At 40.7% G+C, this 27065-nt stretch overlaps 1 long non-coding RNA gene across 1 annotated transcript; it reads right to left on the bottom strand.

Moving 5' to 3' along the window:
- Window positions 1-2098: 2098 nt before the first annotated feature.
- Window positions 2099-26570, bottom strand: LOC105809921. Its single transcript, XR_001137476.1, has 2 exons — window positions 26466-26570; window positions 2099-2397 (listed from the first exon to the last, which is right to left on the bottom strand). It is a non-coding gene; the product is annotated as an uncharacterized LOC105809921 (long non-coding RNA).
- Between the last annotated feature and the right edge of the window lie 495 nt (window positions 26571-27065).

The following is a 27065-nucleotide window of genomic DNA, read 5'->3' as shown; positions in this document are numbered from 1 at the left end:
CATTGACATCCTTAAATGTGTCTAAAGAATTAGGCCTTAATGAATTCCATAGAGAATTCCAACTTGATAATGGGAGCTAAGAAGTCATAACACTATTCTGACAGGAAGGTGCAGTTCAAAAAAATGTGAAAAGCACCAGCTATACGTGAAAATAATGGGCTAATTGAGGAAGCAAAGTGCAATCTTCTCTTCTCTGCAGGAAACCACAGAGTGGAGAAGCCCCTGCTCAGCAGACAATGAGACACAATCAAATGACATTCAGCACATTATGAATTAAGCATTTGAGAACGGAATGACTTTCTCCATGCCAACAAAGCCTCAGAAAGTCCAGACTTTTATTGGCCAGATTCCTGTATTGTTCTTCCAGAGCAGTGTGGCTCCTCACCCTGGAAGGATTAAAAGGACTAGAAGCAAGTGTGATATTCAGATATTCAAGTTAAATTGATAAATATGTATACAGAGTATAGAAAATATAGTTACATGTCTAAATAGCCAGAATGTTCAATTTCCAAATATGAAAAGCACATAATTTAGAATCTAATTGAAGCTCAATTTTTAAGGATTTGCTACAATAAATCAGACTTGCTTAATAAAGTGATATATGCATTATCCAGTATGCAATCTTTGCGCCTGCGAGAGCTGGTCCTGTTAAGGGGGCATGTGAGGGTCCAAACCTTTCTCTCCAGTCAAGGCTTTCTGCCAGAGGAAGGGGCATGAGATAACCTCTCTCCAGTGGCCAAGATCCCTGAAGGAGCGTGGTGTAAAACTGTCCCTGGCACAGAAGTACAGAAGAAACCCAGCACCTCATAGAAGGTGGAGGAACAGCACGTCACTAGCAGCTGTGACAACACTGTCATCATCCTGGAAACTAGCAGTCCAGACACCTCCTGAGCCATGATCTGGCTCTTGTTGCCCTACATCATGTCTGAGTATTGCCCATATTCTCAGACTTAATACCAAACAGACCTGAAATTTTTCTCTCACAAGAATTTGGTCATATTGAAATGCAATAAGCAGGAAGTTAGAATTCTGGCTGCAAAAAATTTGATTTGAAAGCAGAAACTATGTCTTATTTGTCTTTAACACACTGAATGCCTAAAACTATGCCTAGTTGGATGATTAGTGAGTGAATTAATGAGAGGTCTTAAAAGAGAAAAGGAGAATTTACATGACTGTCGTAATGGAAAGGCTATATTTAAGAAATTAAAGAGGAAAACTCGATAACTGAGTTAACACTCCATGACGCATCTCGCTATTGATCAAAGAGAGAATTTATTCACAGAGCTTTTCAAATACAAACAAAATAGCACTTTGTAGTTTTTTACAAAATGAATATTGAGATCAATGTGGTACAGCACAGAACAATAATAGACAAAAGAAAACAAGATCCAATGCCTGGAAAATGTCTCTTATCACTCTCATGTCTGCAGCTGAAGTCTCTCCTAACAGTGGACAGAAAGTTGTCCTTCTTACTTCATAAGAGTATCATAGCAGAAGCTACTCAGAGAAACATTGCATATCTTTGAATAACATTGAAATACGAAGGCTTAGCTCTAAAGTCTGCATAAACACTGAAAACGTATTGAGGGTGTAAGGAGTTTACGCAGGGTATACAAAATACTGATAGAGTGGCTTATTGGTCCATTTATTAGGCTTAATGTATGTTTCATAAAGTGATAATACTGTATTTTAAATATATATTAAAAAGAAAACAGAGGAATAATGGCACCACCAAACCTCCTGTACGGTCTGCGCGACAATCCACGTGTTTGTGCGTGGGCGCGTGTGTGGATGCGTGTCTGTGTGTGCTTGTGTGCTTTCAGGAGTGCCATGGCCTACAGGGAACATCTGCAGGGTGCCCTGCTGCCCAACATAACACTGTTTCTACTAGCCCTTTTGATTTACTGAGTCCTCATCTTTAAAAAAAAAAAAAAACACCAAAAACACAAACAAAACCCTTGTTTGCATATATAGATTTGTTGTGTGTGTGTTTGTTAAACGTTAACAATATTCTGTGGAATAGAAACACCCAACACCCTGAAATATTTTTAGCCTTTGGTCCATTTTTCTCTGTCATTCCATACTTTCCATTTCTTTTCACAAATCTCCCACACCCCTTCCTTCCTATATAACGTTCCTGGTTTTATTAGGTTTCATTTCGTTAGCATTGCATTGGATTAGAACAACTATTCCACCTTCTGAAAGTAGCTGGATGCTTCGGCCCCTTTCAAGCCACTTTGGCCCATCTTCTCCTCCGTCTGCTCTTGGGGGCTCCATCTCAGTATGGGTAGTGCTTCTGTTTCTTGCCAGAAAAGCAAGCCAGCCACGTGCACAGCAGCATGGCGGCGGCAGCCCCTGCTCCCGTGCAGTAGTAGGCCCAGCCGATCTCACACTTACCTAGGGATAAAGAAAGAAAGAAAGCAGCATAGATGAAGATGACCTTTTAGGAGGCTTTGTTATTTCTTTCCAGTGTGTGTGTATTTGGAAATACCCGCTAGGAACATGGTGTCCTCACTCAAAAGGAATGATAACATGTGCCGAGAGTTATCTTGAGAGCGAAGAAAGCAAGAATGGTTGTGTGCATTTCAGAAGGATCTCCAGGGCTATGCCTCATGCTGGCTAACAGGAGAGAAGCCTAATCCCCTCCACCAATGTCCACACCCCTGGCTGAGCAAAGGGAGAAAATGCAACCAGAATGGGAGAGACGGCGTTAATTCTAATTTAAAGCACCCAAACTCACGTGCATGATAGAGTACTTTGGGGAAAAAAAATCAAAATATAGATGCAATCCTTCTGCAAAAGGGCTGCTCTAAGGAGGTAACCCATCTGAAGGATAATGGTTAATGCTAAAGTGAATACTGCTATTTATGACTCTACTGTCTGAACCAGGGACAAAAACTCTCAGATTCTCCTGGGGTCAACCTTCAAGTTAAAGCGTCATTTAAGTGAAAACATAATGACACGGGTCCAAATGGGTCCTGATTTCTCAGAGTTGGATTAGTATTTATAGTAATAACATAGTCACAATACTAAACATATAATTAGTAGATTGCTTTTTTATATATTGTCTTTTTTGATTTTTCTAACAACAGTGTGAGGTAAAATACTAGCTCAGCAAGGTTGACAAAAAAGCTGGAATTTAAAAGAGACGGTGTATGCTTATAATTAGTAATAATCTGAGCCAGGACTCAGACCTGGGTTCCAGATTCCAAGAATAAGAAGTCATTGACCCAAAATATCCTATCTGGGCTAATGGAATAGGTTTCTGCATTCATTAGCTTTTTTTTTTTTTTACGGCATCCAAGTTATACTTTTTGTGTGCATAATAAAAGACCTGTGATATCGTTCCCTTGACGTTGTTTTTTCTGATCCAATTTAAATTTTTCTTTTCACTGGTCTTACCATCTTATCAGACTATACTCCAACAGCAACCATTTTCCTCCCTTTTGTTCTTGTTTACACATTACATTAGACACAAACACAGGCACCGAGACACCTGGATTTCACAGTCATTGAACATATAGACTTTAGATTAAAAACCATGTCCCTTTTTACAGTCAGTCTGTAGGAAAACAGCCTGTTGGGCAAGAGTGATGCCATCTTGAAGCAAAGCCACCGTGATGACCAAGGTTTGACTCCTGCATACCAAGGTGTCCCTGTAGCATAGATAACGCCTCATAAAGAAACAATGCCTACAGCGTAGATAGCCCTTTATAAAGATGTTTACCTAACTTCCCCCGTGGTCACGATTTCGCAAGAAAGTCTGAGACGTGACCGGCTGCACATGTGTTTACCCTAAAATCTTGCTTTTACAAAGAACATGTTCTGGAGGGCGGATGCAGGTATCCACAATCTCCCAGCCATCCCAGACATGGCTTCTCTTCGTAAGTCCCTATTGAATGTTTCTCTCTGAGAAACTGGATTTGTCAGCCTCTTCCTTCGGCCTCTCAGCTCCCTCAGCCGTTGGGGGTAGGTTTGCACAGTCTTGCTCGCTACAGAATACAGTCATTTTCACCTTGTTCATTTGGGAAAAATTAATAACTTCTCTACTGAAAAATACAAAGACTGTTAGGTATAACATGCAATTCAGCTTCATGCTTTTTCTGGAAGTTTCCTGGAGGGGTAGTTAGCTTGTGTCCCACGTACAGATAAAAAGGCAAGGAGAGACGGAGCTGTGTGAGCTAATGGCTGTGGTCACCATGAATCAACAGCAGCAAAATTAGATTAAGAGCCTCCACATCTTCAAAGTACTTAGGGCATCACCTGTGTACACAGACGACAAGCTGCATAGTTGAGTCCCCAGTCTAGGTGTCGTCCGTGATTCCTCCCTTTGCACATCCAATAATCACAATTTAAAAAAATAATAAATATATATTGACTACTATTTGCTCAAAAGTATTTTAAGAGCTTTACATGGAGTAAATATTAATTAAATATGAATGCATTTAATCCTCATAAGAACACAGTAGGGTAGGTACATGGGTATCATCCCCATCCTTCAGATGAGAAGACTGAGGCCTAGGAAAGTTGAATGACCTACTCGAGGACTTCCCAGTAATAAGCGGCAAGTCCTTTGCCACTGCCCCTAAAATCTACCCTGGGTATGTCCCCTTCTCAAATGCCCACAGCACCCCCAGGCAGTCTCACCTGCCATCATTGCTGTCCTGTCTCCCTGCTTCTACCTACATCATCACCAACAGCAAAGCAGACATCTACCTTTTAAGAAACCAATCAGATCAAGTCACACTCTTACAACCTTCTCATGAATTCTCAAAGGTCTATGTCCTTCCTACGGCCTAGGAGGCCTTAAGTGAACTGATGCCTGCTTATCGCTCAGAGCTCATGACCACTCTCCCCTTGTCTTCTCTCCGGCCACACTGGCCACCTTTTCTGGAGCACATCAAGCTTGTTGCTGGCATGAAGCTTCACAGTCATTATTCCTTCCACCCAGGAAAGTCTAATTCTCAATCATTAGAGAACTGGCTCCTTCTCAGATGGCACCTCTGCAAAGACACCACCCAGCCCTGCCTGCCTCATCAGAGTCACTCCAACCTGTACCTCACTTTACTACCCACACAGCACTTTCCACGGTCTATGAGAACTCATGTGTGTGTGTGTGTGTGTGTGTGTGTGTGTGTGTGTAACTTCAGTCTCTATTCTAGAACGAAAGATTCAATAAGGGGAGACGTTGTGTATTTTGTCCCTGCTGTAGTCCTACAACAGTGCCTGGCCCCTAGTAGGCACTCAGTAAATAACTGTTGGATGAAAGGGTAAATAAAAACAGGAAGGAAGGAAGGAAAGCAGGCGGCCAGCCCATCCCTGAGAAACGGAGTAAATCTGGGGTTTTATTTTAAGAGTCACTCCGGTCCTGTTTTGGCACTGAACTTTTGGACAGACCTTCCCAAACCAGGTATGTATTTCCAGCCTCATAGACAGTGTCTTAAATGTAACAGGATGATAGATGCTGAAAGATCACATCTCCACGTCAGGGTAGGTCTCACTGGCACAATGACGCCCATTAATACCGAGAGATAGAATAAGCATTTTTCATAGGTAACCGCGTCCCCTTCATGGACCAGAGTTGCTGACAACCGTGGGCTAATGTGGCTGTGAGTCTTGAGAATAATGTTCATTTTGAATTATTCTTTCTCTGGATTAAATAAATCTGGGAGGGAGAATTAATAGGTAGCTAAGAGATGGCCAGTGGTTTAGAACCTTTCAAAGAGTCAGCAAAATTTGTGGTTTATCTGTTCAGCATAGGACTCATACCACTGAATACAATCAATCGTTCATTATTAACAAGGTATTGACCTCCATATAGTCCCATGACCTAACATGAAAAGCAGAGTATATAATTCTTTATTAATGACTCAAGAAAAAGTAGCTGCTGGGGCTAATTATTTGAGAATAGTATATGTGACAGTAACTACATGTATTAAATAAAGATGAAAAAAGAAGCTACTAAAAGGTTGACTATCAGAGGACAAAGACAGAGAGGATATCATTTTCTTTTCCTGCGGAGAAGTCAATAAAATAGCAGAAGTTTAAACATCAGGGGGTTTAAATGGCAGGGGAGCTGTAGCCGATGGTGTAGACGTTCAACCCGATTCCTCTGGACCCCTTTGCCGGGTCTGGACTCTCACTCCCCAGCTTCTAGCTTCCGTGTGTACTTAGCTCCTAACAGCTCGTACTTACAACCCTCTTCTGAGGACCCACGAGGGGCTGCAGCCACTTTGCCCTGGCTCTCTGACAGCTGAGGTGCTCCTGGTGTGACCCGCAGTGATGAACTTGTGCAGGAGTGCGCACACCTGGCTCTCCTGCCTCCGGGGAGGGGCAAACTCTGCAGTGTGATGAATGTTCCAGAAGCCCTGTGAGTTCAGGCTGAGGCTGAGCCCTCACCCCGAAATGCACCCTTGCTTGGTGTTCATGACTTCACCCCGCCGCTTCCTCACTTCCTTACTGTTTTGTCCTTGGCACATTTCCATGAACACAAATCCTCATCTCAGAATCTGCTCTGGGGGGCGAGATAGAAGACAGGAGCGAGTGCACAAAGCCTTTCCTGCTTTTCTTTATCAAACGGTCTGTGAAGTTGCTTCTGTTGTCAAAAGCTAAACCATCCCACCACGCATCCTAGCCCTGCCATTTCCTGCTGGACCACGGGCCAGAGAAGAGCCTTCAGCACCAGCTTCCTCACACTCCCCGCACTACCATCCGCCTGGGGCAAACCCAATTCCTTCCCTTATTCAGCATGTCATCGTAATTTCTTGTAATTGTTATGTTTCTGGATCTATTCGTCATAAAACATGTAATCAACTCGTCAGAACAGTTGTCTATCAGATGAAAACCGAGAGAAAATTAAATAAGGGTTCTTAAAGAGTATGCCATGATAGGATAAAATGTTTCAGGATGTAAGAAAACATGGCCTCTGATTACACATGTATGCAAGTCTATGTGTATAATGCACACATTTTGTTAACATTCAGCAAATGGTTAAGGTCCAGAATAAGAAACTAATGTTCAGTGTGAGTTGAAAGAAAAATATTCCTCCATTTCAGACATAAAAATTTTCATTTACTAATTTATAAAATAATTACTAAATAAAAAGTGATTTAATATGGATTGGTTCTAGTATTTTGGATTATATGGAAATATAGACAGCCCATCAAACTAGCCTCAAAATTAAATAAAAGCACACAGACACACACACACACACACACGCACATCTGAGGAAACAAGAAATGGTCAAGACCAGTCTACTAAGCGCAAGACATGTCACTAGGACTTAAGCAAATCTGAAGAAACACTAAGTAATCCAACCCCACTTGATTCCCTCCTTCCCTTCCTCCCTCCCTCTCCGTTCCCTCCATCCCTTCTTTCCTCCCTCCATTTATTCACTGATTCAACAAACATTTATTGAGAGCCTGCTCCTACTAAGAATCACTGGGGACTAGGGACTCAGTTGGGAATAAGACAGATAGAGTCCCTGCTACCAACACACTTATTGTCTAACCAAGGAAATTAGCATTGAACAATACTCAGAGAATTATATAATGATCCCTGTGATGTGTGCTTTGATGAAAAAATCCAAGATGCTAAGGCAGCAAATCCTAAGGGATCTACATAGTGTGGTCAGGTCAGTGAAGGGGACACTTAAGTTAGAAGTGAAATTGAAGCCGAGACCCGGCGGATGCGCAGGAGTGAGCCAAGCATGAACGTGGGAGGCCCAGCAACAGTGTGTTTGGACGAAGGGGATGGGAAATGTAATGGAGGAATGTAAACAGATTTGAGTATTGCTCAAGATGCCATTTTTGGTCCAAAGTGAGAGATGGGGTGGGTATGGCCATCTCCAGAATTTGAGAGCTCGAAGCCTGAAAATTTCCTCTTCAGAATTTTCACTGGTATGTTGGATGGGAATAGGAGGTCTTTAACATTCACAAATAAATCTTAAGTACCTACTATCTGTTTTGCAGAGGAGCTGGAGACACAGCAGTGAATAATGCAGAGTCCTTGGTCTCAAGAAGCTTTCTTTCTATGGAGTATTGCTCACATCAGTTGTATTATTTTGAAACATCCCTTGCATATTATACATGTTTTGTAGAAATTCAGTTCAATGAAATAAACCAGATAGAAGAGGGATTTTTTTCCCCCATAAAACCATAACTGTGAAAGCAAAACATCAAGAGTTCTGTGAGAGATTAAGGATTTACCAGCAACAGACTTGTCACTACACCTTGAACTTCTCCAAAGGAAAGGGGAAAGTAGATTTTTCTCTCTCAGTATGATTCCATTGTTAAAACCCATGTGCCCAATAATAAGAAATTAGCACCATGTTTTACAGTCATTGAAGAAAAAATTCTTTCTGAGTACTTGCCATGAGTAGTCATGGAACTAAATGAAACCAGGAAATATGGGGCCATTCTTCCATCCCCTCTCTTTTCCCCTGTCATGGCAATAAATGCTTGTTATTATAATGCAAACAGAAAGCATTTTACCACAGGGCAAGTTTTGTCTGTGATCCTTTCAGGAAATTAGAGAAGCAAATCTGTTTAAACTTTCCCTTTTGCTCTCTGTAATGCTCCATCAAACAGGACTCCAAGCTTGCTTGGTTGGCAAATTGCTGCTTTCAACAATGGGAATACTACTCTTGACAGATAAAATAGAGGTTAATGGGACAGAAAGTGGCATACCACGGTCACCTGCCAAGAGGATAGAAGATAGAAAAAGACTCTGTGGTGTGGCAGCATTCCAGCGCGGCCCCAGAGTGGGGCCAGGGGTGGGGCGAGGTGTGGCTGGCTGTGTAGCATGGCTCAAATTAGTATTTAGTGCAGCTTTTGGAAGTAATAGGAACAAGAGAAACAGTACAAAGAACCCAGCCTTACCACACAGAACAATGGAATTCCAGTGATCTTTTCATCTGGTAAGGACAATGCCGTTTAACCTCTGCCTTTTCATTAATTTGTTCAATTAACATTTTGGAGCCCACCATGTGTGTCTGCGTCTGCGTCTGCCTGTTCTACTGGTGTATTCTGCTGCTCAGCACGATGACTGGACCACAGCAGGCAACTGATGCACACTTGTGGCATGAATGGATATTGGACACTATACTTGTGCCAAACAGAAACCCAAAATTAATAGTTATATAATAGCTGTCATGTACAGACTGAGAGTGAGGGCTAAATAGTTAAGAAGTGGCATTTCCTTTAGTCATTTTTGTCTACGATCCTCTATTTGTTTATACTTTCCCAACATCATTTTCACTTTAATGATGCAGCAATTGAGTAACATGAAAGATAAGTAACTTGCCCAATATCTCAAATAAATGATAAAGCTTGAACTTGAACTTGGGTCAAATTGATTTCAGAACTTTCTCTGGTGTTCAGATAATGTATAAGGAACATCTAAATTGAATGAATTTTTTCATTTGTTCTATAGAACTTGTCTTCATGAGCATTTATATGCCAAAATATATATATATATAAAATATATTTATCTTACCCCTTCAATGTTGCCAGTATTCTTAGAAGACTCTACCTGCCCACGTCTACCTTGCGTGGTTCTAGTTATTGAAGGTCTACATCTCGCACGGACTTGACACCCCCAATTCCTGAGCAACAATACCAAATCTGGCACTTTTGGCAACCCCTCTCCTCTAGAGGATATGAAGAGGTGGGGTCTAAAATAAGCTGCCTTCAGGAATTCAGATAACTGATGCTCCCTGCGTGAGAACCTGGCTCTCGACGTGTCTCCAAACTGAGTGCTTTTGAGCCGACCCTGACTCTGTCAGAGCCGCAGCTTATGAAGGGCTTCAGCTCCTGGGGACACACCAGCTCCCCTCCAGGGCTGCCATCTGCCTGTGAACCCTCGGCAGTTTGGCTGGAGCCACCATATCATCCTAACTTTAACCCAGGGGCTCTGCTGTAGTGTCCTCCCCTGTATACAGGGTTGCTCTGTAAAGCACAGCATGAAACACTGTAGCCCAGACAGTGCCTGCCCTCCGACACCTGCCATCTATCACAAAACCTCCATGTTTGCTGTGCCTTCCTGTGCTCTAAAATTTGAACTTGAGCTCCACAGGTTCCCAGCTTACTTCTCTTTGCGCACAAGGTCACTGCTGAGCTCCCAGCACGCCTTGGAGCCGCAGTGCCCCAGTCAGGAAATGTTAAGCCACGACTTCCTTTATCAAGGCAGAATATCCTTCATCTGCAATATTTTGAAATTTTTGACATGTTTATATTTAAATGCAAAGTTTGGGTAGAGAAGAAGCAGGCATATTTTATCCTTGTTGCTGTATGAATAATGAAGGCAAGAAGGCAGAAGGATCAATGAAAGAGAAAAAACTTTCATATTTTTAAATAGCATAGACAAAGGTTTGATAGGTCTTTCTCCTCTTGCATAAATTCTTTCATATCTCTTCATATTCTGACCATCCTGTTTGCATGCGCATTAAAATAAAGAACAAAAATAATCTGTCATGGGACCAATTCCATTTGCTCCTTTGTGAAGTTACTGAACAAAGAAAGGTATTAATATCACTAGTAAGAAAGAAACAGGTATTGAACTTTTGACCTAAAACATACAAAAGCTTTAAATCAAACTTTTAATGAGCAAGTAGGAAAAACCATATCTCACGTGCCCAGAAGGAGGAGAGAAGAATACCCAAACTTGGTTGGTGGGCAGAAAATGTAGAAGTAAAAAGGCTGAGAGAAGAATGGAGGTGTGGCTATTTTTATACTTTTTATAAGCTCCTTTCCCTGTTTCTTTATGTGTGGTTTTTACTGGAAGTATAAACACACATTGATGGTCAGGGTTGACCTGCACACAACCCAAGGCCATCGATATTGTGTTCTATACAATCCTTAGGGATGTGCCCAGGGGGTGCTGTCTACAACCAAATAATGGGAATGGTACACGCACACCTGTACCCTCTAGAATCCCCCAAAAGAATAGGTAGTGAGGAGTGCTAGGATATACCTTAAGCCCAGCCCATCTGGAGATTTTAAATACTGCTTTGTGCTTATTATATTCTTCAAGTGAAAAACCATAAAGCATAAAGACAGTCCACAACACACAATACCCAGCATGGGGAACATCATTTCCATTTATTTTATTAACAATTCTGTATTTGAAACATATCAGTATAAGGTCTTCAGCTTAGATAATAGTATTATATCAATGTTAATTACCTAATTTGGGTAATTGCACTGCTAGGTAAGAAATTGCCATCTTTAGGAATTATTCATTTAAGTATCGAGGGTTGGAAAGATGTGGCTGCGAGGGTGAGAGCGGGGTGGGAGGGAGGCAAAGAATGATAATGCACATGTGGCCAAATCGAACATGGCGGGCATCTGGTACAGGGTATATAAGAATTCTTTGTATTATTTTGCAACTTTTCCATATATCTGAAATCATTTCCAAATCAAAATTAAGCACACACATAAAGTTAAATATATGTGCATATGTTTATAAGAAACTCAGCAAGGGACTTTATGCTTGTAAGTATAGGGAGCAAAAAATCAATACATGCGCTGGTCATATGGCAGGTGAAATGAGAAACCGCACAACGGCCGCTTGTATTCTGTAATTTCCCTCATGAAAATTCTCATTTACCCTCTCGCCCCGCATTTGCAAGTGTTGCTGTGTTAAGCACAGCACAGCGAGGTGGTACCTGCCCTCTGGCCACGTTCTGTCTGCCACAAAACCTCTTCCCATTCCTGCCAATCAGAGCCAATCCAAGAATAGCTGGATTAACTCACTGAAATAAAGATGACATTCTAGCATGGATCATACAATCTCACTGTGAAGTGACACGTGACATGGATAAGCGTGCAGGACCCGTGTGCCCCGGTGGGAGGGAAGAGAAGATCCTTCCCTCTTCTCCAGGAGGAGGCACCCAGAGGACCAGAGCAGCACAGAGGGACACAGAGGGCCCCTTTTCCCCAACACAATCTCTCCAGCCTGGCAAGACGAAGCGGTTATACATTCCATGTGGGAAACGGTATTTCCCACTGAAGGAAAGGGATTTTTCCAGCTCATACATGTGAAAGATTTTACACAAGCAAAGCCTGCGCTCCAATGAGAAAGACCACAGGAGTGTTACGTGCAATCAAAGTCGTCCCCAGGCAGCTCCAGCTGTGAGTGCTCCAGGCAAGGCAGGAAGGCAGGAGGGATGCGAGTCCGGGATTAGAGCAAAGGGATTAAACCCGAATGGCACAGAGGCTCTTTTAAATCCAAGTCTTGTCAAGAACCAGGGCATCACACCTCCATTTTTGCATCCTTTTGGCTTTTTATCATTCTGTCACTTCTGGCACCCAGAGCATCACAGCATCGCAGATCCTAGAGCCAGAGTGACCTTGGAGAAGGATTATCTAGGTCAAAGGTTGGCAACCTGATTCTGAAAAGGGCCAGATAGTAAACATTTTAGTTCAAAAGCAATAGTCCCTGAATTAACGAACAAGCATGGCTGTGTTCCATACAACTGTACTTACAAAAATATGTAGACCAAATTTGGCCAATAGTTTGCCAAGCCCTGATCTAGGCCATCTCCTGCATTTTCCTGATGAGGACACCGCTGCCCTGGATGCTGAAGAGACTTTCCCTGATTTCTCAAATGTGTTCTTTTCAGTAGCTGAGACCTTTTCTTTGTTTATAATTTGCAATTTCCTGGCTCCCAATCTAAAGCAGCAGGCTGATGACACTGGGTTATTCTTCTCTAAAAATCTAGTCCTGACCATTTGGGAAATTAGTGCATACGCCACATAAGTACCTGCCTGCCCTTTTAAAGTTAATTTCACATGCCCAGAACAAAGAAGTATAAAGTTGTGAGAAAAAGAATAAACCAACAATATTTTTCACCAACAAACCAGGACATTTGGACATACGTACAGCCATGCATTGCTTAACAACAAGGACATGTTCTGAGAAATGTGTCCTTAAGCTATTTTGTCACTGGGCAAACATCACAGCATACCACACACAAACCTAGATGGTATAGCCTACTCCATTACATAGCTTCATTATAGTCTTACGGGACTACCATCGTATATGTTGTCCATTGCTGACCGAGCCATCATTATGCAGCACATGGCTGTATGTTGTATTAATACAAGTAAACTACTAGTAGAAAAGAGATCAATGTAAAACGAAAGAAGCAGGGTTATGTGGGCAGGGATAAGAGCAGATGTGGGCCAATTACGGAACCTGGCCCTGGTAGATCTAAAAACTAGATGTCCAGGTGACGCTGTTGGGTGTGGCTACACAGGAACAAACTCCCTTCACTTCCTCTCATATCTAGGCTCCTGTGGGTCTCCCTTTCATACCACACCAAACCTAATCGTTTTTCCCTTCTGTAGATCCATCCAAGGTCCTCCCTCATAAAATCTACACTGAATCAAGACCCTCCATCTTTCCATCTTGAAATCCTGGTGAGAGTCCCATAACCATGAAAAGGGTGGTAATGATGCTTTGAGCATATCATCAATGCTAAGGGATGGTAAAAGAAACAAAAATACCCTGGTTCCTCCAGAAACATAAATAAATTTCAACTGAAGTGTGGAAAAAGCAATGTGAGTAGAGTGGCTTCTGAATTCTCATGATCACACCAATCAAACGGACCTCTGTTCTGTGACCCAGTGGGTAGTTTTCTTAATATACACATTTGCACCATTTACACATAAAAAACGGTTCATCATTTGTCTTGTCTGGCCCACTGAGTATCTGCCAGTACAGTTGCTATTAATCCTGCCCCTTAGCACGGAATCTGTCCTGAAAGATTCACTAGAGATAATGTACCGTTAAGATGATAAGGCAAAGGCTTGGCTCTGTCTAAAGAATGCATAGTGGTGACCTTTGTGTTCACACTGTGAACTGACACAGAATCTGATCTGCAGGTGGAGGTGGCTAAGATAACCAGTGGGCTTTGTTCAGTGTATGGTGATAAAGATTATCCTTTAGTTTCTGTCTGTGGCTGCTATTTATAAAGGCCGTCAACACCTGAAACCCAGCTCCTCTGACTCATGGATGGCCCAAAAGAGCGTGTGAAAAGACCCCGTCTGTCTCTAAATGCTGCTGTCGGTGTGGTCAGTGGCTGCAGCCGATTTTCCAACAAACCACATGAAGAGGTGCTGCATTCCATCCTGATGCCATTTCATCTACTTTTCCCATCCATCTCTACTATCCCCACTCACACCTCCATTGGCCATTGAGCAGCCTCTGAATATACTCTCCAGGCGTCCAGTTAAAAGCACTGTGTTGCAGCAAGCACTGCTTTGATGTTGGTTGGATGCCCTCAGTCTAAGAGGTTCTCCTTGATGATCCTCCTTGCTTATAAGGTAGCTCTGGGGAACAGACCTAATTCAATTTGGTCAAGAAGAGCCTTGAGACTTTTTTGGTAAATTACAATAGCTGCTGAAAAAATGTGAGGGATGGTGAGAGGTAGCTACTATTCTACAACCTCATTTCCAAGTTATAATGAAGGCAGGTTTAAGACCAAATCCTGCTACAGAGACAGACACTTAATAAACAAACAGCCACCAAAAAGCAGGCAAAAGTCAGCTAATCAACCTGCTCTGGGAGCTAGTTACATTCTGGCTCTCTATCTTTGTAGGTGTTTGTACTACCAACTTACATGAAAGAACCACTAGAGGCAAATACAGCAATGTTCCAGGGGAGGATTCTGTTTCTTTTGGTAATAAACAACCATAAATCTTCTCAACAGAAGATGAGAAACAGAACCTTTTATGGATGCTAAAGCCTTGGGTGTCACTCCTAAGAGCAGTGAGGGCACAGCTGAATGCATCAATAAGGCTGTACTCACTTCCAAGATACTACAATACATACCTCTGCCCTGGTAGGTAAACAGTCACTGCTCTAAGCTCTCCAAATATCCCATTGTTCCTTTCTTCCCCTAGGAGCCCTAGAGAATCTCATTCTCCTGTCCCAGAAACCAGATAGTTAATGCCACTGGGGGAGCCTGCTCAGCACTGTGGCCAGCACTTGCTAGTTCAGATTGTTCAGAGCCTATGACAATTGGTTGTTAAATACTTTGAATATCACTTAGACAGAGTAATGCCTCCTTGGCTGGAGGGATGTTTAAATCCTTTCATGTAACCATAGGGAGTGCCTCTAACTATTTTAGCCAATCTGCAATCTTAAATATCTTTAATTTCACCAACAAAAGCCCATTTTTAACATTCATCATGCTAACGAATAAGACATTAATTCCACCAATAAAATTCCCTTTCTGACAAATGCTGTGCTAATTTAGCAAAGCTTCTGGTGTTGGTCAAGATACGAGTAACAGAAGCATCTGTAGTAGCATCCTTGAGTATCCACCCTGGAGTATGCACTGGAGTTGTGGTTTCTTCTAAATAATACACATATATCATTGTCTATGCTGAAATATTTTAAAAGGAATCATAGGCATTGTAACAGTGTTGTCAAGAACTGTAAAAGGTCTGAGATTTTACTCTATTTGCAAGCTAACAAATTAGATTGCCACAATTTCACTGATGCTGGCAAAAGATAGGAGACTCCTGGGTCAGAGACAAAGGACTGTGTTACTCACAGCACAATGACCTGCATGAGCTTCATGTCTACACCTTTTCCCCTTGTCTCCCACCTCCAATGGGGGCTGATGTAAAGCAGCTTGGTGGATGCAGCCAACCCAGTGAGTTTGTGTCACAGTCGAGGAACCCCAACTTAAGGGAATTGAATGTTTTACAACGGACTGCAATAAAATCTGCCCAATCTTTACCCCAGAGGGACATACTATTTTTATTATACTGGACAATAAACAATCCTGTCCTCTGCTCTGCTTCCAAGACTATTCACTATACAAACACTTTTGAAGAGATATCCCAGAATAAAGTGCCTCTACTCACAAAATGTGCTAAAACATGAGATCCATGGAGAACTGTCTCCAGCAGGGCACTAATGAAACTGGTTATGATCCTAAGTGGAAGCATATTCAACTTACTAGGAAGGTTGAATGTACATTTTCATGATTTCAAATTGGAACTGGTATATGGGAAAATTTATTTGCATAATGGTTATTGTAAGTAAAGATTATTTTCCCTGTAACATCCCTCTGGCAAACACTTTCGTAGATAATGAAATAAAATCAACAGGGTTCAATGGCTTTCCAGCTTTCTGGGGAGATTTGAAGACTGTTAGGAGATTAGGTCTAGAGTTCAGATCTCTAAGCTTTTTGATGTTAGACTTGGTTTACCAGAGGTTCTAAATCTTCAGATGTCAGGAAACCATTTGAATAATAAAAAAAAAAAACTGTGAATACTCTCTTTGGAAAAAAGTATGTGTGCATAATTCTATAAAAATTATACACCATTTCAGTAGGTTCACACATTCTCTGAAGCCTACTGATGAACTATTAGCCCCCTACATGGTCTGGAGAACTCTAGTTACAATCAGTGTGTGGATCAAGGCTTACCATAACATTGAACTTAATTACCAGTGTCATCAAAACATCCAGTTGCTAACTCAAAGTGGCTTGCTTAGCCAGATATCATGTAACTGACATCTTCAGCTATCCAAAGCATGACCCCCAATCAGGAGTTTAAAAAATGCTGGCCAGAGCATACAAAAATCAATGCTTCAAAGATACAAAATACACAGAAATAGAGAACTGAACAGTGTTTCTTCAAAGCATGATCCTAAAAACCATTTATGATAAGTAGAAAGGACACAAATTAGAAGTGAGAGAATAAGGAGAGAAAGACATAATTAATGACTGCAATGAATAATTAATAACAGTGTGACATAAAACTCTTCCAAAACAACAACAAAACCAGAAAGAACTTAAAACTTCTTTCAGTCCTGGTTATTTCATAAAAGAGCAACAACACTCCACAAATGTCCACCGCTCTTAGGAATGACTCTATATGACAATACAGCCACTAATGATAAAAGAAAGCATGTTTATGTTTTATATGTTTTATATGTTCTGGCTGAAATGATGGGGAAGTATATAATACATCCTCAAAATATTTCAGCATGATTAAAGTAGGAACTGTGTTGGTAATTAAGGCAGAATGGAGGGACTAATATTTGTTGCATGCCTTCCATGTGCAAAGCACCTTATACTATCACACTTAATCTTTTTAACAGTCAGCAGAGAAGTGGGTATTATCATCCCCTTTTGAGAGAGAGAACTGAAATTCTGAGAGCTCAAATAGCTTGCCCAGAACCAAACAGTTGTAAGGGGATGAAATTGAGATTCAAATCCAGTTCATGTTTTCTCCCATTAACCATCGCTTTAAGGTGAAAATACATTAATATGGAATAATTCATTCATATGGTATTTTCTGAAAGGATTTGATAAATGAAAGTCCCCACCCAACTGCTCAGTTAGTAAGTTTTTCTCTAGAATTTTTCTATATTCCTTAATTTTTGTCAACATTCTACCAGGTTAAAGATCAGATTGGAAGTCAGATCAGTCCTTTGATCACTTTCTTATATTTTTGGTTTTATTCCCAAAAACTCTTTTGGTGAGTTATTAATCAATATGCTAACAAACGTCCCTTTCCAAACAGGAGGAGAACTTATCAAGAGGACGGGGCTACTTTCTATCTTTTATTATGGAATAAAGGCAAAAATACACAGTAGGGTCACTAATAGGTAAGTCAGCACATGAATACAAATTCTCAATTCTGGGCAGATATTTTTCGGGGAGATTAAGACTGTAATTTAAAGATTTGAAAAAACTTTCTCTGACATTCATATAGATAAATCTCCCGGCAACATCAGTGAAAGGTCTTTCCTCAGTGTTACTATCCTGAATGAACACATGATTGGATAAATATAGTTGAGTTCTCTCAACTAGAATCTTCTTGAGGGCAGAGAGCAGGTGGGGGACTTTCCGTGGGTTCCTACCCAATTTGGGTCCTGGTTGAACTTACTTGTATTATGTCATCAAAAGGAGACAGCTGGGGAAGGAGGGGCAGCTACATTAACCCCAAATTCTACCTACCAGAAAATCTTGATAAAATCTACAAATTTATCCAAGAGGATGTTCAGATAGTCAATTTGTTTTAATTACCCTTTCTTTCTAATATATATCAGATACAGTCAATTGAACATAGTTCATTCCTGTGAGATAATCCAACACATCAAAAATATCCTCACAAACAGTTAAATTTAAAATTAGTACTTTTCTAGCCCCAGATTAATATTCAAGTGGAACACCCTAGGAAATAGTTGAGAGCACATAATATGCACACAAAAAAAATTAGAATGAAACAGTTCAATTTTCTAAATTTCCTTAAGTGCTCTACGCTGTATCTAAAAAGGCATACCACTCAGGTACATCTTTTTTTTTTTCCTGATAAAAGGACAACAATGAAAAAAAAAAATGAAGAAGAGTCTTTAAAAGACAGACTAGCATATTCTCCCCAATAGTTTTAGGGCCATATCTCAAGAAATCTTATTCCCACAGGTTTTCTAAGACATTTCCTTTTTTCTGCAATTCCTGAATCCACTGCTATAAATCGCTGCAAGCCATTGAATGAGGCTTTAAAAGGGCATTATTACAAGAGTGGGAATGATCCTACACAGCAATAACAAACCAAAAAGGACTTGAAGAAAAACAGAATTCAGAGCAATTTCTTTTTTCACCTATCAGAATATATGGTTCTTTAAGGCTATGATTCTGACATTGATTTTTTTTTTCTAGGAGATGATTAAGCCATTAGTCCTTTAGAGAGTGATGTCACAATTCTTACCAGGAAGGATATCAGTGGCCAAATAAATACAGAAACATAATGGCAGCTGCCTTTTTAGTGATAAAAAATTAGCAAGTAGGGGGTTTTACTTCTTTTCTTCCTTCCTTCTCTCCTTCCTTCCTCTCATTCTCTTTCCCTTCTTTTAATCATTAATAAATGGCAAATATATGACATGCAGGTAGAGATCATGTCTACCTTATTCATAATTTTATGTATGTGGCACATAAAATGTACTTAATAAATATCTGCTGAATAAGTAAATGAATCTATTTAATACCAAACACCAAGCTAGGCACTGAAGTTGCGAAAATCCTGTCCCACTAGTTCATCTGGAACCTGCGAAGATGTGTTTAGGGAAGCAGAGAGAATTGGATCTATGATTGTAGAGAATGGAGAACTTTTTCCTAAAACAGGACTGGAGGTGTTTACTAAGTTATAACTTAAAGTGGATATGTTCATGCTCTCATTTTGTTGTCATGGAACCCACTGGAATGGGCAGGTTGATTGATGCCCCTGAAATGAATGTGGTATTCTCCCCACCTTCTGGAATGAGTGCAGAAAACCACCTTATGAAAAGAGGCCCCTAAGAAGGCTGAGTGACCAGAAAAGCTTATTGGTTTTTGCCTGGGTGGTGCCTAAACACTTTGTTCAGTCATGTCATCACCGGCCAAGTTGAGCTTCCTTGGCTGGCGGAAGTTTGCCAGCATCATTTGGAGCCAAGTTCCTGGGTGCCCCGTGGGTTCCTACCCAATTTGGGTCTTGGTTGAACTTACAGCAGCTGCCTGGTTTTCCTCCATCATTCTCCTGTGCTGAGCTCTGGGGGAGGAAATTCAGGCTCATGCTGGACCTTCTAAATGACTTCCAGTGACTCGCACTCAAGTGTCAAAAGTTTGGAAAAGGTCCAGTTAATAGCCAAATGGAATGTGGGACACCATCGCTACTTGAAATACCTTAAATTTGGCTAAATCTCAATGCATATTCAGTACGTTACTGTAAACCAGTCTTCCAAATAGCAATCTCATAATGGAATAATTAATTTACTTTAAGCAATGACTGATGCAGCAAGTGTTAGGGGTCTCTTCCTGCACTGAGTGACAGACACTTTAACTGCTGTTCTCTGCAAATGTCTGCCTCTTGCAATGGGTGAGTCCCACTCTGGCACCCAACTCTGATGCCTGTAGCCATCAGGCAGAGCCTCTGTTGCCTGGCCAGCCTGAGCACGAAGCAGCCTCAAGAGTCCATGAGAGTCATAAGAGCCTTCTAGTTTCTAGCCAAAGTGATGCTTATCATATTAAAGTCATGGAGGCCAATAGCAGGTTCTCTTGCTTGAGAAGCACCAAGCCTGAAAAAGCTCAAAATTTAAAAAAAATCCTATTTTTGTTCCCATTTTTACCCAACTGATGTCCCCATAACTTACAAATTGTTTTTTTCTCAGGTATGATTAGATTTGGGAGAGGAGAAAGCTTGAATCAGAAGTCAATGAGCTAAAGGAAAAGTGTCCAAAGAGATGTGGGATGATCATTGTTCAGATGAGAACAGAAGAGATTTCTTCCCTAGATTGAAAATTGGAAGAAATAGGCTCTTATCTTTTCCAACACCCAGAGGCTCTGAGTTTTGAGTTTATGGTAGTGTTCTTGAGAAGCCAACAGCATAATTTCAAGAGCAGGAAGCATGATGGCTTCTTAATCAAATTAAAGAGCAAAATGAAAGCAATAATTACTCAAATTTACTTGGCAAATTAGTAAGACAAATTAATTGAAACACTACTTTTGATCACAAGGATATAATTAGAAAAGTCTTTGGTGGATGAAAGTATCTCTGAGGCATGAATTAAATCAATTGGATGACCTGATTATAAAGACCTTATGCTTAATGTGTAAACCCAAACTTACTGTTATGGAATATAAAAGGAAGAATAAAGATTGATCAGCAAATTAAATTAAAAATGGTCCTGTCTAATTGCAAACATCTACTGGGCTTTTATTTTGTGCCAGACGCTGTGCTACACTACGTATTCTTATCACTTACGCTGTATGGTTCTCTTAAATAAAAGTAATAAATAAAATCACCATTGATCACACTTGCACAGCATAAACCATTACTTTGTCCACAACCACAGGCTACATTGCTGAAAGGAGCCCAGGGCACTGAAGTCAGACTAAAGAAAGACACACTGAGATGCTTCTTTTCCCATTAGCCTCATCTTTCAGTTACAAATCCCACTCCTCCTTGGTAAAATCCAGTTTCGTAAAACTCTAAGTGCATCCAAGCTGGACCGTAAGAAGCCAATTAGCACATGGCATGCCCTGGCGGCAGTTATCCCCTTAAGAGTCACACACAATAAAGTTGGCCCAACTAGAGTGAGGAGAGAAACTTTGAGACCATTACTTGGGAGAAGTTCCTCTTCTCCTTTTGACATGAACAGGACGCTTGGAGCAAAAGTGCCAAATGCACTTAGGACCACAGGGAGAACCAGGCTCAGGGATGAAGCCAGCCTACAGATGGTGGATGGTTATAGCTAATCTACAGTTGATTCTTCCTGGATTCTTCCCTGGACATCTTTGAGCCCGTATGTCAGTCCAGTCTGCAGGTCACCTTATCTCTCACCTTGCTATAATAAGAGATCTTAAATGTCTTCTTTGTTTTGACAGTTTGAGCCAGATTTTTGTAACCAAAACCTAAAGCATCCTAATCTACATAAAACTTAATGTTTGTTAAATAAATTCTAGCAAAGTACAAAAAAATTAATTTTCCATATAACTTGGGGCAATGTTTTTTCATAGTATGATCACCGACAACTTGTACCTCAATTACGTGGGACACCTGTTTAAACCACAAATGAGAGAATTATAATTCTAAGGTGTGGAGACTAAAAAATCTACATTCTCAATAAGACGACTACTGATTCTAATGCTAACGGTTGAGAGCTACAGTCAAGGCAAGCCGTACAATTTTATTTGGAGAATTTACAAACTCATTATGCAGCCTGTTTGGACGCTGGTTTCTCTGCTTTAGAAATGTGTGTATGCACACCGACTCCTTGTGTCTTCATAAATTAATGTGTTCCAAAAGTAAACAGAGTAACGACCTTTGATTTGTAAAAGGGAGTACTTTTGCAAAATTGCTTCAGGGTTCTGTATGTAATAAAATTTAAAAATGCTCGAGAAAGAATCAATAGACTTATAAAATTGTTTTTAAGACACATAAAAAAAATTCTCCCCAGTACTCCTTACTAAGGGAAGGAGGTATTTTTAAAGGACGTTCTTTAGATTCCTATCACATCACAACTGCAAGCACGAGCTTTTTATGAAATCCCTTCTTGCCTAACTACCACTTACATTTCTGAACTCAGTTTAAATGTTCTTACCCTAGGAGGCTTTTCCTACCCCTGAACTAAATAAAGTATTATTTTGTACCATGGCTGATACTTGGGATTAAACCTGTCCAAACAGGGAAGCAGAACTTAAAGTAGGATCCTCTCTGGCTCTTCTCCTGGCCCTCCCTGCAGCCTACCCCTCCATGCCACCCTGATACACACCAGCACTCAATCTTTACCCACCTAAATCCCATACAGCCTTTTGGGCTCAGCTAAAAGTAATACTTGCTTAGGAAGCCCCCAGGTGAGGTCAGGTCCCCTTGAATTATGAACTAGCAACTAAATACCAGTCGGGGTGCTTTCGGCTGCAAGTAAGAGAAAACAGCCATCAAACCTTAGCTGATAAGGAGATGAATTACTGTGTGTCGGTGAGTTTGGAAGTTCCCAGGGAACGCCAGCACCAGGGATGGCTGATCCAGAGGCTGGGTTTCTTTGCTCACCTCTACTCTAGCAGACTGTTTGCTCCTGCCGTTCCACCTGGTCAGAGGGGCCTGCCAGAGGACAGAGAGCATGGCTTCTGCTGCCTCCCTCTCGGACGTGGGATCCCTTCATCTTCAGAAGCCTCTAGTCTCACTGCCTCAAATGGGCTTAAGCCTTCCCATCCCATGCCAGTGTCAGGGGTGGGGTGGCCAAGGTTGATTGACAGTACTTGCCACCATATTTCCCACTGCCACCCAACAAGAAAACTGCAGTATTCATACAGCACGCTAGGATAATTGGATGGGGCTGCTCAGTGCAATCTTCAACTGTCCTAGAACCTGACCAGCTGCCCTGGGGGCTGCAGGGATCAATGAATGAGCACATCTGAAATGAAACCATTTCTGGTATACCAGGGTTATTCTTTGGCTGAGATGGGGGATAATAAATCTATGGCCCCACTGCTTGTTTTTGTAACAGGTTTTATTGGGACCACCTATTATATTTCACAGTACAACTGCAGTGTTGGGTAGTTGCAACCAAGACCAGATAGCTTGCAAAACTGAAAATACTATGTGGCTCTTTATAGAAATGTTTGCCAACCTTTGGCTTAGACTCACCAACCAGGGTGGAATAATGTCGGCAAGTCAGTAACAATGCCCATTGCAGCACCCAATACTTTTTCTTTCTAACGTACTTCACACATATATTACCTTTTTGAATATCTGCCTCTCTTGCTAGTTTTAGTTTCCTAAAGGGCAGTGAATAATCTCTTTTTTTATTCATCGCTGATGCCATATCCCCAGCACCTGGCCCAGGGGCTGTACACTGTCAGCACTTCATAAATGTTTGTTGGCTGAGTAATTGAAATGAATGCATTCCTTAAATAATCATCCACATAGAAACAAAAGCAATTATTTCTTTTAGGATGCTCTAGATGAGAGAGTAACAACATTTCAAAAACAGCATGCCAAAAAGTGACCCAAGTTCTACAGTAAGGAGAGCATGAGCTTTAAAAACATTAACATTCCCCAACTCTTGGGAGGAAGATGAAGAGGAAGAAATGAGCTCATATTCTCAGATGTGGCAGCGGCAGGGTGTGGCAGAGACAAGCAACATGTATGCCACTAGAACTGTGCCCCGTCCTTACTGAGAATTCCCACAGACTCACGCTGTGACTCACAACCCTGGTCCTAGAGGTCCTAGGTACCCTCTCAATTTAACTCCATAATTTGTGACTTCACTAATTCACTGAAGTTCAGCCTTCATCAGCATTCAGGGAAATAGTAATGATTTTTTAAAGGGAGAAAACATAGGAAGGTAGGTGGGATGGGCCTAGTGATGTCTCTGTGCCACAGTTTCTTTTTAGATATTCTTTCGGAAGAAAAATTGACAGAGTCCACAAAGATAATAGTAACTTGGAGAAACAGAACTTGATAAACCCCCCAAAATTATTCAGGGGACCTAGAATTCATTTTACCTGTATATGATGCCAGTTTTTTCTTCTCATCATCCATTCTAAGACAAATTTAATAACAAAAAACAGAAATGAAAACACCATGGTGTCTTAAATTGCCAAAATGGTGTTAGTGAGTTTAATAGCATAAGAAATAATTACCACTAGCAAAGAGGCAAGTATTTTTTTTAAGTTTTAGCTTGACATTCAAAATTATAACCCACAATGCTGAGAAGATGCAAAGACTGGGGTGTGGTAATGAAAACTGCAATGACAGGACCTGAGTTTCATTATAATCTGCTAATTAATACAGCAACACACAATGACAACAGATCAGCAATGACAGGATTCTAATCAAGTTGGGGCCTGTGTTAAACAGCCAAGAATGCCTCAAACACCAGGGCAAGAAAGATGCCAAACACCGTATTAAAATATCTCCTCTGGACATCGTTTGCTTTCCAAAAAAAAAAAAAAAAAACATTGACAGTCAATTTTGTGCCAGCATTTCAGCATTTTTTTCCCTTCTCTACATTTATGGCCATCACAAACTAATCCAGATTTGGAGAGAAGAATGGGCAAATGGAAATCTCTTATTTTTTTATTCATGCAAATTGGGTGGTATTTAGAACACAGTCGTCTCTACCTAAAGAGCCAGTATTATCTTTCAGGGAAGGAAGGAGGGTGGTTGCCATCCATTAAGTCAAACAAAATTTGCATCATTTTCAAATTAATAGACCTATGATGTTGTGTCACCTCTGTCCATTTTTTTCAGTATCTAACAGAAAATTTTTTTCATAGAAGTTATAGAAATTTAGAAATAATTATTTGGGATGTATTAATACTACCATTAGACAAAATCCCTCAGAATTTTTCTTCTTACAATAAAATATTGAATGTGAAAAGTAGGAGTTTAAGTGAGCAACTTACTATGTACCAATAGTCAGGCTCTCAGCCTGTCTATCCATATGGTAGGGAAAATATATTTCCTATCACCTGGCAGTGATGGGCTTCAGGACACACTACCTCCAAATTCAGCACCTCGGCCCGTGAAAGAACAGCAGAAACAGTGTGGTCACCCTCACCTTCCCCCTGCCCTTCTCCCTGGAATGGAATGACCTTCCCCTGACGTAGGTCATGAGAACCTCATTTGACAGCCATCCTTCCTATACCTAGAGAGAAAGAAAATTCTTATCTCTGAAGACACAAGGACACAGAGAGGAACCTGAACAGGCAGGCCTTGCTAAGTTCTCCAGTTTATTACTATTAGAGCATACCCCCTTTGTTCAATCACACTATTGATAATACTTCTGCACGACTACCCACTGCTTCATCAAACCTAGCATAAAAAGCACACAGGCTTACCTATTTCTCCAAGTCTTCATTTCTTTACAAAGTCTTTCATGCCATGTAAAATTTATTTTAAATAACTTTGTATGCTTTTTCTCTTGCTAATTTGCCTTTTATTATAGAAGCCTTAGCCTTGAATCTAGCAATAGGTGAGAAAAAGGTATTTCTTTTCCCCTATAGCAATAAGTGTTTTATGGGTTCATATTCCTTGTTCTAGTAACACCAATTCTAGAAAAAGACTCTAAGAAAATGATTCAGTAGAACGAACACCTATATTCATTAAACTACTCATTACACTATGTCTTAACATGATGGAAACTGGAACAGAAGAAATGCCCAATCAGAAAGAAATAAGGAAGTGGCTAAGTAAATATAAGGTTATCAAGCAAGTGAAATACTATCCAATGATTACAAATTAAAATGATGCAACCCATGCGGTGCTCTGCAAAATTTTTCATAGATTGCAAAGTAGAATACGCTATGGCTACAAGTGAAATATATCTGAAATGTTATTAGTACACATTGGTCCTTGATCATTCAGTCACATGTCTGGGCGTGGCGCCTTGCTGTTCCTGCTGCTGGAATCTCTGCAGTCTCCTAAGGAGCTTTCTCATTCCTCTCTTATGCCTTTGCCGAGGTGCTTCCGTCTACTCCTGATGACACACGTGCGTCACTTGTACAGGACTCAGCTCCGGCAGCTCCATGCTCACCCTTTCCCAAAGAGGTCTGTTAACCTAGAGTGAAACTGCTTTGGACTCCTTCGCCCTTGCTGTCATTTCCTTGATTGTTTCGTTTGCCTCCCTTCTCAGATAGACTGCAAATTCCACAGTCAGAGTTGCTGTTGGCACATGCAATGGTGATAAATATATGATTTTGAATGAATTCATCAGTGAATATAAACTCTTGAGAGCAGGGGCTTTTTCTTACCTTTGTGTCTACAACACTCATCACAGTACTGGGCAAACAGTAGATTATCAGTAACTCTTCACTAAACAAATTTATATTGTCACACATGAGTGCTTACTGCAATACCAAGATAGACTTTTCTTATGCGTCCCTTTTCTGCTTTCTGATTCTATGAAACATCAGATAAGGTTTGCTTTCTAAAATGAGTGGCATCCACGAGTGAGCTTACCCAGATCGAACTGGCCAGAAATGTAGCCACAAGTCTGCCGGACTTCCTCACTGTCCCAGCCCAGGGGGTAGAGGGCGCATCCAGCACCGATCAACAAGCCTGCAAAGAGATAAGACAAGAGGGCTTTACCAATGCACCTCTGCATCCATGGATAAAGATTAGGGGGTAGTGGGGGAGGATTCAATATTTAGAAATATATCAAGATCATAGTATCTGCTTTTTGGAAAGCATCAGGCACAACTCTGTTAAGCAATCTAAGGTCAGTTTGACTCCAAGAGCAATTTCAAGTCTACTTAAAAGAAAAAGAAATAAAAAAAAAACTTGACAGCTCAGTTTGGTTCCAACTTTGTCTTTTAAAGCATTAAAAACCTCACAAATCCTGTTTAGGAAATACATCCAGAAGCTTTTTAAATCACTCTTGTAAAAAGTCAACCATTAATCCATGCAAACAAGTAATTCAAGAGCAAGCAAAATTTCCTAATAGATTATGCTTCCTTATTCATTAGATGTTTTGTTTCCAATTTAAGAATCAAAATAGAATGTTTCAGCATTGTCGAATTTTACCAGGGGCCAAAAGAACATAAAGATTTTCATGAACCA

Source organism: Propithecus coquereli, unplaced genomic scaffold (assembly GCF_000956105.1).
Source record: "Propithecus coquereli isolate 6110/MARCELLA unplaced genomic scaffold, Pcoq_1.0 Scaffold201, whole genome shotgun sequence".
In the NCBI taxonomy this organism is placed as follows: domain Eukaryota; kingdom Metazoa; phylum Chordata; class Mammalia; order Primates; family Indriidae; genus Propithecus; species Propithecus coquereli.
This window is presented reverse-complemented; position numbering and strand designations above follow the sequence as displayed.